This window comes from Leucoraja erinacea, chromosome 1, assembly GCF_028641065.1.
Source record: "Leucoraja erinacea ecotype New England chromosome 1, Leri_hhj_1, whole genome shotgun sequence".
Lineage (NCBI taxonomy): Eukaryota > Metazoa > Chordata > Chondrichthyes > Rajiformes > Rajidae > Leucoraja > Leucoraja erinaceus.
The window spans coordinates 117672191-117682986 of record NC_073377.1 but is presented as its reverse complement, the minus strand read 5'-3'; positions in this window follow the sequence as shown (position 1 = coordinate 117682986).

The window sequence follows — 10796 nt, the reverse complement described above, 5'->3', positions numbered from 1 at the left end:
CCACCTTTTGCCCAGTTAAACTGAGCGTTATGCCAAGTTGCAGAATGACTTGGAAGGAGATCTAAAATATGACTTAATAATGTCATGATGGCTGGATTAGGAAAGTCAATGTACAGTTTTTCAAGATGGATTCACTGTATGTCCTTGGTCTGGTGATAGGCTCTCTCTCAATTAACCTAAATGGCAAATTATCAGCAGCATTTCAGAGAAATCATATGGTTTGTGAATCAGTGGATTGTTATCGGCTGAATCCAATGGGTTTTATTTATATATTTTTAATTGTAATATCCTCTGCAATGTATATGAATTTGGTGTACTATTTTTGCTCTCATGATTAAATGGACCTGATAGGAAATGAGTAGGAAGAAACTGCAGATGCTGGTTTATACCAAATATAGACACAAAGTGCTGGAGTAACTCAGCGGGTCAGACAGCATTTCTGGAGAAAAAGGATAGGTGACCTTTCGGGTTGAGACCCTTCTTCTGACTGGCCCTTATTCGGAGATGCTGCTTGACCTGCTGAGTTACTCCAGCACTTTGTGTCTATCTTTAATCTAAATGGGTGATTAGTGGTTGACATGGACTTGTTGGCCGAAAGGCGTGTTTCCATGTTGTATCTCTAAACTGAACAAAATGAAACCAACCCTTGTGTTCTGTTTCCAAAGCTTGCTACATTTAGTGTATCAGGCACCAGGTAACCAGTATCACAAAGCCAATATTCAAAGAAAGAGTGCGGTGAGACTTGCTCTTACTGCTCCCACTGTCGTTCCTACTGCTCTCTTACTCATGGACAGTATTTTGACCCGGACGGGCTACCACAGCCACGTGTGTTTCCTTGGCACTTGTCTGCGCCGACATCTTGTCCAACATGGCTTCCAACTCCGTTTTCAAGCTCCCAATTCAAGCCAGACTCGGATTGAAGGTACAGTCTGAAGAAAGGTCCCGACCTGAAACATCACCTATCCATGTCGTCCAGATATGCTGCCTGACCCACTGAATTACTCCAGCATATTATGTTCATCCCAAAATATCTGTCTCCTTCTTTGTACCTCAGTACCGGATTTTGTCCAACCTCTTGCTCATAATACTAATACATTTAATCTTCTGGCTCATAACCCAGAAGGTTAAAGGAGAAAGGAAGGGGCACAAGGACGTTGTTGGATTTGTGAACAGAAAACGAGGGAGGTTGTTATTTTTTGGGGTGTAAACCATGAAAGATGAGCTCCTGACAAGAAAATGCTTAAGAAAGAACTGCAGATACTGGAAAAATCGAAGGTAGGCAAAATTGCTGGGTGAGGCAGCATCTATGGAATAGGTGACGTTTCAGGTTGAGACCCTTCTTCAGACTGATGTGGGGGTGGGGGGCAGGAAAAAAATGGAAGAGGCGGAGACAGTGGGCTGTGGGAGAGCTGGGAAGGGGAGAGGAAGGAGGGAGAAAGCAAGGACTACCTGGAATTGGAGAAGTCAATAATGGGGTGTAAACTAACCAAGCAAAATATGATGTGCTGCTCCTCCAATGATATATGCTCATTGTTTAATTTTATAGTTTAGAGATACAGCATGGAAACAAGCCCTATGACCCACCAAGTCCATGCCGACCATCAATCACCTGTTCACACTAGGTCTATGTTTTCCCACTTTGCTATCCACTCCCCACACACTAGAGACAATTTTTACAGAGGCCAAATAACTTACAAATCTGTATGTCTTGTGGAAGGAAAGAGAAGCACCCAGAGGTAACCCATGTGATCACAGGGAGAGCGTGCAAACTCCACGCAGACAGCATCCGAAGTCAGGATTGAACCCGGGTGTGTGGTGCGGTGAGGTAGTGGCTCTACCAGCTGCGCCACTGTGCTGCCCACGACTCATTGTTGTGAAGAACCGAAACTTAAATAATATATTCCTGATATGTCCTTTACTATAGATAGATATTAAGAAGTACGTTTACAACCTTAAATATACCATACTGATGGAAGTGATAATGTTTTCTATGCAACATCGAGGTACCAATAGTTTTATTCACATAGTGAATCTGCAGGCCTTCACATAGAAATTATGGTCTAGTTGGCCCAACTGTTCCATGTATTGTGTGTAAACATGAAGGACTTTTGCATGATTTATTTTGCTTTTTAACCTACTCCCATTAACATCCATTCACTTCTTCCCCGTTTCAACCAGCCTCCCTTTAGGTGTGTAGCTTTTATAAGAAAATATGTCAATGAACTTAATACATTTTGGGCTCTGAATGGATCACTGGCAGAGAGGGTGAGGACTTGTTTTAGAAGGGAAGAGTAAAGTGCAATTCATCTGTAAATGACTGGACATTTCCAACTGTGATGGACACAAGACATACGGTGGCACAAATACTTTGAGCACATTTGTTTATTATGTCAGTCTGTGTTGATCATTGTACTGTCATCATCAGTCTCACTAACCTGGGTCATGCTTAAAGGAAGTTTGAAGGCTGTTGTTACAATATACCTTTTAAGAGTTTTCAATCTTCAGGCATTTAGAATCACTTTGGTTTAATGAGTTATTCCTGTCACTGCATCAGTGAATATTTGTAACCGTTCTTGACACACAAAGTGCTGGAGTAACTCAGCGGGTCAGGCAGCATCTCTGGAAGACATGGACATTTCGGGTTGGGACCCTTCTTCAGTGAGTCTGACCCAAAAGGTGGCAAAACAGTATGTCCATATCTGCATGAGATGCTGAGTTACTCCATCACTTTATTTTTTTTTTGTAAACACCACCTGCAGTTCCTGCAGTTGTACAGGGTCTTGGTGAGACCACACCTGGAGTATTGCGTACAGTTTTGATCTCCAAATCTGAGGAAGGACATTATTGCCATAGAGGGAGTGCAGAGACGGTTCACCAGACTGATTCCTGGGATGTCAGGACTGTCTTATGAAGAAAGACTGGATAGACTTGGTTTATACTCTCTAGAATTTAGGAGATTGAGAGGGGATCTTATAGAAACTTACAAAATTCTTAAGGGTTTGGACAGGCTAGATGCAGGAAGATTGTTCCCGATGTTGGGGAAGTCCAGGACAAGGGGTCACAGCTTAAGGATAAGGGGGAAATCCTTTAAAACCAAGATGAGAAGAACTTTTTTCATACAGAGAGTGGTGAATCTCTGGAACTCTCTGCCACAGAGGGTAGTTGAGGCCAGTTCGTTGGCTATATTTAAGAGGGAGTTAGATGTGGCCCTTGTGGCTAAGGGGATCAGGGGGTATGGAGAGAAGGCAGGATACTGAGTTGGATGATCAGCCATGATCATATTGAATGGCGGTGCAGGCTCGAAGGGCCAAATGGCCTACTCCTGCACCTAATTTCTATGTGTCTATGTTTCTATGTTTACCATTCTTAAAATGTTGCACATTGTAGTTTTTTTTAAGGCTTTGCTGTAAATGAGAGCAATGGGCTATCAGTTTTTCAATGGGCTTGTCCATGCAACTGTTCAGAAATACATTTTCAAAGCCAGGTGCTCATGACACTTAACTCTGTTTCAGTGAATACTGGCACAAAACACCAGAGAGAGGAGGAAGTGGTGTGCAAGAAAGCACACTGATCGAATGCCGCTGAGCTTTTAACCAGTAAAGCTGGCAGTTTGGACATTATTTTTTTTTTCACCTTAGGGAATGTTTGAGACAGTGAAAACAGCACCTTTTAAGGGGAAATTGGATACATTAGAAGCAGCGTTGCAGAAGACCATTGTAGAAAATCTAAAGTTTGAATCTCAGTTAAGATTACCGAGGGAGGGCAATTCTCTATGAGGACGTGCGGGGAATTTCTGTTGTTGTTCTTAAGTCAACAGATCAAACAATAACGATCATTCATTTGCATCTCAAGTTCCGTGCTATTAACCCAAAACATCACCTAATCATGTTCTCCAGAGAGGCTGACTGACCCGCTGAGTTACTCCAGCGGTTTGTGACTTTCTTTGTAAACCAGCATCTGCAGTTCCTTGTTATTAAATACTGATCATTTGCTGCTTCACAGAGTCATAAACTCATCCCACTGTGTCCACACTGACCAGTGGGCACCATCTGTTAATCCCATCGTTCATCTCTTTTATGTTCTGATGACCCAAGTACTTGTCCTGACACTTCTTAAATGCAGTTAGCTTCCACCGCTCCCTCCATAATAATAATAAATAAATAAATATAATTTATTGCCACACAACCAGGGTCGGTGGAAATTTGGGTTGGCAGTAGCAGTACAATAATAAAGAACACACAACCACAATAAAACTGTAACACAAACTTCCACCACAGCATTCATCCACCAGCAGTGTATTCCAGGTACTCACCACTCTCTGGGTGAGAAAGGGCCCCTCAGGTACCTTCTAAATCCCTTACCCCTTAACCTAAACCATACTTGGTGTTTTTAACAATTGTATATGCCTTTAATGAGAAACATAATCAGATACTTTTTCCTTGGGTGAAAATGTCAAAGATCAGAGGTCATAGCCTATTTAAGGTGAGAGAAGCAAAGTTTAGAGCAAGGGTTCTCAACCTGGGGTAAATTTTGCCTACCCAGGGGGTAAATTTGTTGATTCTGGATTTGTACATATTTTTACTCATTGACTGACTGTGTTTGGTTCTGGTATACCGGTATCTGTTCATCATTAGTTGTTCATAAATAAGTGAAATAACGTTGTTATGTGCTATTAAAGTTGCCAGGGGTAAATGGGACGAAAAATGTTGGGAACCCCCGGTTTAGAGAGATGCGAGGAAATAATTTTACACAGAGGGTGGTGGGCGCCTGGAATGCACTGTCAGGGGTGGCGGTAGAGGCAGATACGATAGCAGCGTTCAAGAGGCTTATAGTTGGGCACATGGATATGCAGGGAATGGAGGGATATGGATCATGTGCAGAAAGATGAGATTAGTTTATGTTGGCATCATGTTTAACACAGACATTGTGTGCCGAAAGGCCAGTTCATGTGCTAAATGTTACATTTTTTAGACTTTAGATTTTTGTCTTTAGAGACACAGCGTGGAAAAAGGCCCTTCGGTCCATTGAGTCTGCGCCAACCAGCAATCACCCCATACACTAGCACTAACGTACATACTAGGGACAATTTACAGAAGTCAATTAACCTGCAAACCTGTACGTCTTTGGAGTGTGTGAAGAAACCGGAGCACCCGGAGAACACCCACACGGTCACGGGGAGAACGTACAAACTCCATACAGACAGTACCCATAGTCAGGATCGAACCCGGGTCTCTGGTGTTGTAAGGAAGCACTCCTACTGCGCTTGTACTATGTAATGAACTAAATCTAAAACAAGGAGAAATATCTTGTACAATGAGGGGATTGTGTTTAGAATGCACTCTCTGTGGGTAGTAGTGGAGGCAAATAGTAGCATTCAAATGGGAGCTGGGTAATATGTGAAAGGAAGGGACTATCAGGGGGACTGTGGGCAACTATTGGATTGTTACTCAGTCGTACGGACTTGATGTGCTGAACGGTAACCATACTGTCTATCTGATTCTCGTCCTCTGATCCACCATTATCTTCTGGAGATTGATGAGCACTCGAAAACCATGCTATTAATCCTTGTTCCTTCTCAGACACCCAGTCTCCCGGTCAACCACAGAACCTTTACTATATATTGCTGGATCAGTTTGAAGTGAGTTAATTTCACGGCAGGAAGTAGACCCCTCTTCTACCAATCACAAAATTACATGGAATCATAAGTTCGTACTTAACACAGCCTGTGGGAAGAAACGTTCTTTTGTGATGATATAACGTTAATGTTGATGATTGCAAGAGAAATAGGGATTTGAAGGGGCATTATGAAAGAAGAACATATCTGTCCCCAAAAAACCCTCATCTTTCTTGCTGTTTAGGTGCCTCTCAGGGGAAGTTTCATCGCCAATGCTGACGACATCAAAGAACTTCACTAAACACACTGCACCAGCAATACAGATTATTAGAGGAATCTTCCTTCTGCTGTGGGCAAGGCCGTCTTAATGCATGGGCACGCTGGGCAGTTGTCCGGGGCCCACGGGCATAGGGGCCCCATGCTAATCTATGTATTGTAGAATGTTATTGTAGAACATGAAAACGGAGGAGAACATCGCAAGTGCATGACAGCATATTTGATTCGGCATAAAGAAACTGGAAGTGTAGGGGCCCCGGTGCACTGCTTTGCCCGGGGCTATAATGCTGTGAAGACGGCCCTGGCTGTGGGAACACTTTAGATTTAAGAGATACAGCGTGGACACAGGCCCTCCGGCCCACCGAGTCCGCACCGGCCAGCAATCACCCCGTGCACTAGCACTATCCACCATGCTAGCTGCAACTTACAATTTATAGAAGCCAATTAACCTAAAAGCTTGTACCTCTTTGGAGAGTGGGAGAAAACCGGAGCGCCTGGAGAAAACACAAGCAGTCAGAGGGAGAACGTATAAACTCTGTACAGACAGCACCTATAGTTAGGATCGAACCTGAGTCTGTGGTGCTGTAAGGCAGCAGCTTTGCCACTGCACCGCCGTGCTGCCGCAAGTACACTTACAATACAGACGCCACCTCTTGAACCAAAGCCCACGTGAACAATTTGTCAACCAGTTGTGGCCCTTTTAATTTCTTGATCATTGATCCTGAGTGGAAGAGGTCAGCTCAGGTTGCGGTTTGAATCCAAGGAACTCTCACCCTTGAATCAATGTGGAGAGGGCTGGAGTGAGTGGTGGGGCCACAGGGATATGGTGCTCTGGACTGTACCCTGTCAGGCACAGATAAAGTGGCCCACTGATAGTTTAATTTCGAGATACAGCGCAGGAACTGGCCCTGGTGAAACCGCTGCGTTCATTACAGTAGAGAAGGTGCAATGAAACCTATGGGTCCCATTAAACCAGGGTTGCAACATCTCTATGTGATGATGTGGCCACAGGGCCTGTGTATAATGGTGAATAGTGGCAGCATCACCCACTGGTGAAAATAACGCCCTGTGAAGATGGTGTGTGCACATAAGACATGTTCACCAGCTGTGTGCCAGGATATAACCATATAACAATTACAGCACGGAAACAGGCCATCTCGGCCCTACAAGTCCGTGCCGAACATCTTTTATCCCTTAGTCTCACCTGCCTGCACTCATACCATAACCCTTCATTCCCTTCTCATCCATATTCCTATCCAATGTATTTTTAAATTATACCAATGAACCTGCCTCCACCACTTCCACTGGAAGCTCATTCCACACCGCTACCACTCTCTGAGTAAAGAAGTTCCCCCTCATGTTACCCCTAAACCTCTGTCCCTTAATTCTGAAGTCATGTCCTCTTGTTTGAATCTTCCCTATTCTCAAAGGGAAAAGCTGATCCACATCAACTCTGTCTATTCCTCTCATCATTTTAAAGACCTCTATCAAGTCCCCCCTTAACCTTCTGCGCTCCAGAGAATAAAGACCTAACTTATTCAACCTTTCTCTGTAACTTAGTTGTTGAAACCCAGGCAACATTCTAGTAAATCTCCTCTGTACTCTCTCTATTTTGTTGACATCCTTCCTATAATTGGGCGACCAAAATTGTACACCATACCCCAGATTTGGTCTCACCAATGCCTTGTACAATTTTAACATTACATCCCAGCTTCTATACTCAATGCTCTGATTCATAAAGGCTAGCATACCAAAAGCTTTCTTTACCACCCTATCTATATGAGATTCCACCTTCAAAGAACAATGCACGGTTATTCCCAGATCCCTCTGTTCATCTGTATTCTTCAATTCCCTACCATTGACCATGTACGTCCTATTTTGATTTGTCCTGCCAAGGTGTAGCACCTCACATTTATCAGCATTAAACTCCATCTGCCATCTTTCAGCCCATTCTTCCAAATGGCCTAAATCACTCTGTAGACTTTGGAAATCCTCTTCATTATCCACAACACCCCATATCTTGGTATCATCTGCATACTTACTAATCCAATTTACCACACCTTCATCCAGATCATTGATGTACATGACAAACAACAAAGGACCCAACATCCCCGAGGCACCCCACTAGTCACCTGCCTCCAACCCAACAAACACCCATCCACCATTACCCTCTGGCTTCTCCCATTCAGCCACTGTTGAATCCATCTTGCTACTCCTGCATTTATACCCAACAGTTGAACCTTCTTAACCAACCTTCCATGAGGAACCTTGTCAAAGGCCTTACTAAAGTCCATATAGACAACATCCACTGCTTTACCCTCATCAATTTCCCTAGTAACCTCTTCAAAAAATTCACGAAGATTAGTCAAACATGACCTTCCAGGCACAAATCAATGCTGACTGTTCCTAATCAGACCCTGTTTATCCAGATGCTTATATATATTATCTCTAAGTATCTTTTCCATTAATTTGCCCACCACTGAAGTCAAACTAACAGGCCTATAATTGCTAGGTTTACTCTTAGAACCCTTTTTAAACAATGGAACAACATGCGCAGTACGCCAATCCTCGGGGACTATTCCCGTTTCTAATGACATTTGAAATATTTCTGTCATATGAGGGGGGGGCTCAGCATTGGGGGTCAGAAACACGAGCAGGTTTGCTGCTAGGGGCAGGGTACCAGTGAATGCATGTTTAAAACTCCGACAAGTTGATAAATGCAACCTGAAACTTCTCAGCTGAAACTCACCAGCAGAAATTTACCAGCTGAATCTCACCACAATCCTGATTTCCATGCATCCTTTCAACTCACCGGGGCTCAGCCTCCTGTTCCCTTTAAATTCACTGGGTTCACTGGAAGATATATTATACCACTGTTTTAGACACATGCAAATAAAAATTGAATTAAGTGTTGGGGTATTGATATTACTCAACATCCGATAGTTCAGAAAACTTGTTGGTAGCATGAAAGTCTGAATTGTTGGGGTTTCACTAACATATATTTTTTATACTCATTAGCTGTTGGTGAGACATTTTGTTGACAACTCATTGCTGCGTTTGCTGATGATGTAGGAATAACTGGACGTTGTAAATAGTTTGTTGATTCTGGGCCATTAAAGAAACGACTTTAGTTTTTGCACTGCTTTGAAAGCAGATAGATAAATCTATAAATATTTTAAAAAACTGAAGATGCTGGGAATCTGAAAGAACATCACATGCTGGAAACACTCAGCAGGTCAGGCAGCATCTGTAAGAAGTGAAACAGGTAATGTTTTCAGCTCTGAGACCCTTCATTAGAACTGGGAAAGAGAGAAGCAAGATGGTCTAGGCAGCTGGGTGGGTGGAGGAGGGCGATGGGAAGTTCTGCGGTCAGATGAAGTAATCTGGCCGTTAAGGAGCAGGTTACTCCTGTGTAATATGTGCTAACGTTGATATGAACGTCCTGATACAGGGTCTCAACCTGAAAATAGTAACATGTTGCTCCTGTAAGTAACATATGAAAAGAAAACTTGTCTCTGCCTCTCACACCCCTTTCCTGACATTGCCAAGTGTGTTAAAGCTGCAAGTGCAATCATTGTTCAATGCAGAGAGTATTAAGCACGTGGCTAACTGCAGGCTTAACAACAGGTCACTTGTAGGGTGGAATGTCTGGGGGTAATTCTTGTGCTGATGAAAAATCTGACCTGAAATGCTAAAGCCCCTGTCCCACTTAGGAAAACTGAACGGAAACGTCTGGAGACTTTGCGACCCACCCAAGGTTTCCGTGCGGTTCCCGGAGGTTGCAGGTGGTTGTCGGAGGTTGCAGGTAGTGGAAACAGGTAGGGAGACTGACAAAAACCTCCGGGAACCGTACGGAAACCTTGGGTGGGGCGCAAAGTCTCCAGAGGTTTCCGTTCAGGTTTCCTAAGTGGGACAGGGGCATAATTCTCTTTCTCTCTCCACAGATGTGCCTGACCTCTGGAGTATCTCAAGCATTTTCTATTGTTATTTCAGATTTCTAAAAGCTCTGCTTGCTCTTTAGTTTTGGAACAATGTCAGTCAACGTGAGGAAAGACTGGGCCTTAGTTCAATGCCTCTGATGAAAGATAGCACTTTCAGCCGTGCAGCATATCATTGCACTGAAGTGCTTTTACGCACATGTCTCTGGGGTGGTATATGAATCTCTGACTCAACGGGAAAGGCCCTGCTCTGATCTAAGTCTGGTACAACTGTGCAATGAGCCACCAATATGGCACTGCAACTTACTCAAATGTATTGGCTTTGTTTCAACACAAGTTGTTATGCAACACATCATTTACCTCAGCAACCTGCAGAAGTCATTCCAAGGTGCTTAATAGATGTGATGGAGTAAATTTCAGACCTGTTCCAGGAAGGGGCAGATAGTGCAAGCTTAAAACTGGGACTTTACAGGCCAGTTGTTACAAATTATAGTGCACCTCGCCAACAAAGGCCCAGATCCAAACTTGCTGTGTGTCTCCACAGATACACCACAGACAAACTCGCTCGCAGCACCAAAAATGTTTCTCCAGCAAACTTTTCATCTCATTATTACTAATGCCAGCTCAGACATCTTCAAGTTTTGCTTTCTTTCTTCTTTGGTTCCGCCTTCTGCTAAACATTAAGAAATAAAGAAATTGCGTAAATTTAGTTTAATTGAGTTTATTATTGTCATGTGTACCGAGACACAATGATAAGTTTTTTTCTGCATGCTATTCAATCAGCTAAAGGACTATGCATGATTACAATCAAGTGCAGATGTCAAGGTATGTCCAGTAAAGTCCAATTAAAGATAGTCCAAGGGTCTCCAATGAGGTAAATGATAGGTCAAGATTGCTCTCTAGTTGGTGATAGGATGGTTCAGTTGCCTTATAACAGCTGGGAAGACACTGTCCCTGATTATCCAGTG